This window comes from Benincasa hispida, chromosome 5, assembly GCF_027475165.1.
Source record: "Benincasa hispida cultivar pf3 chromosome 5, pf3_genome.v1.1, whole genome shotgun sequence".
Taxonomy (NCBI): domain Eukaryota; kingdom Viridiplantae; phylum Streptophyta; class Magnoliopsida; order Cucurbitales; family Cucurbitaceae; genus Benincasa; species Benincasa hispida.
The window spans coordinates 37,765,484-37,768,208 of NC_143482.1; positions in this window are offsets into that span (position 1 = coordinate 37,765,484).

Sequence of the window (2,725 nt, forward strand, 5' to 3'; positions counted from 1 at the left end):
CATCCTCGCCCCATTGCTATCCCTACATTGACATGGTGTTCAACAACCCAATTATCTATCATATATTGTTGAGAGAAGTGAAGAGCATGAGAGTTGACTCAATGAGATTCTCTGTTGGTGGAAAGATCGTCACGTTTTCGAAGGATGATTTTTTGTTGATGACTGGTTTGTGATGATTCACTATGCGAGTTGATCAGAATGAGGAGTCCTTATATGAACTTGCAATCAAGTATTTTGGTAATCGAGTGATGAAGGACACATTACATATCAGTTTACTAGAAGAAAAATACAAGGAGTTGAAGTTCGAAGATGACGAGGATGCTATGAAGATCGCATTAGTGTACTACATGAAGGTTGCAATGATGGAAAAGAACAAGCAAAAAAGTGTAGTGGACCTTAAACGTTTTAAGAACGTTCGGAACATAGAGTACTACAACATTCTAGATTGGGGTAACATTATTTGGGAGAGGATACTCGATGCCCTAAAGACTGCATTGAATGATAAGATTAGTTTATACAAGACGAAGGTGAAAGGAAATAAAAATTATGTCATGAAGTACTCTTTGCTTGGATTTCCACAAGCGTTCTAGGTAAATTTGCTTAACATAATAATCATGTTGTTTGATTTAACATTACTATTGTTCTTAATATATGTTAAATTTTATTTAGGACGAGATCCTAGCAGCATCGATAGCTGAGAACATTGCAAAGCGAAGGAGCTAAGTGGCTTTGCCTCGTATATTACAATGGTCATGCTCCCACTCAATGTCCTTCAAAGTACTCGAGAGAGACATATTCGAGTCTAAAAATGTAAGTGTACTCTATGCATAATATGTTTATTTGATTATTAAATTAACATTAACCATTTTACTGGGATGTTAATGCAAACAAAGGTTAAAGAGGTCTTGTCATAACCGATGCTAAGAGGAAGTTTTGGGATACCCTAGTGGACAGACGCCCTATATTCGATCTAGGTGCCAATGATGATAGTGCTGAAAGCGGCATTAGGTTAAGTAGTGGAGGTAGTTCTGAAAGCGACGGTGATGATCATTGTGGAGGTAACAATGATGAACACGAGCATTCTAAGCATGAGGATGCTGAATGTGGAAGGGTGGAGGGAGGTACATACACATCTAGTGATGATATGTTCCATGATTTGGTGGGGGATGTATGTAATGAGGATGAGTTGAACCCATTTAATGTCCATCCTGCGGATTCCTATGGAGAGCGATCTATGGATGAGGAGTGTCATGAGTGTGTTGGCCACTGGGAGGGAGCCAATCCTAACAATTCTATTTAATCGTACCTATAGAGCATTGACAACTCACTATCGAGATTGGATGGCTGTATATGGAGTTTAGATAGTTGTGTATCCAAGATCGAGGAAAACATGATAGACATGAAAATACAGTTATCGACCATCTAGTCATTGTTGCAGTCTATGTGCAAGGTTTGCATTTACTATTGTTGCATTATATTTAGTTTTACGTGTTCGTGAACTCAACATCTTATGTTTACTAATTGAAGGGGTCCATGATGATTGAGGAGACGACAAGGTCACCCATCCCATATACAGGTGACGATGCCACGATGTTGCTCATCTCTGAAGGAACTTTTATACAAGAGTACCTCTAAACAGAAGCATATCTTTGCAAAAATATTATGACAGAATTACCACATTTACATTCAAACAAACAAATATGCATCAAACTATAAATTATCGGCATGCTTTAAGATAAACAAACAAGAGAACAAGGAAACTTACTAGTTGAAGAACTTTTCTTCAGCAAAATCTCGCTCTCTCCAAAGGAACAGGCTTCTCTCGCTTTCACTGGAACGTCAAGCCAATCATTCAGCAATACCACTGGTCATCTACCACGAACGGTCTCCACACCACTTGGAACCCTCGGTATTCTTGGTGTGAGAATATAAAGAGTCGGCTCTGTTCGAATTTGGTAGAGAGAAGGAGGATAAGAAGATCGTATACAACGATCAAGCAAGTGGGAGAATGCTTAGTCTATCGTATAGACAAAATGCTTGATCGTTTAGATGAAGTACATGATCGTGTAGGAAAAAGGTAGCGATCATCTATATGATCATTTAGTAAATGCTCGGATGCTAGATGATCATTTAGAGAAACGTAGGCAATCGTTTAGAAAATGTGCGTGCATGTATGCGATTGTGTAGTAAAATTTGAGCTATCGTATAATCTCTGAATTTACTAAGCGATAGGCAGCACACTACGCTTGAGCGATTCCGTGATCTCTTGCAAAATGAAAATGATTTTCATTTTATTCTTCAGTTACAAAAACTGATTGGAACTTCTCACTAACGCACGGTTACGGAGAAAACGACATGCACAATATCCCATAATTGTCAAAATAAAATAATAAATATAATCATATTATATTCATTAACCTATAGTTTAATATCATATATAAACTATAGTGTTTTCTTCTCCACTAGATATAAATCATATTTATATCCAATTTCCTCCAATTAATATATCTCATACATGAAGTTAATCATATCATATATAATCGAACTTCCTCTTGTCAATTTGAACATTTCAAACTGACCCAAAAACTGATTCTCAACTTGAATCCATTGAGCTACCAAGGGGACTTTATAGACCTATGACTCGAAGCTCCAACGGTACGTGAATAGCTGACTATACTCTTTAGCCACGAGATCCACCATCCGTTAACTGCTAGGTATTCCACTA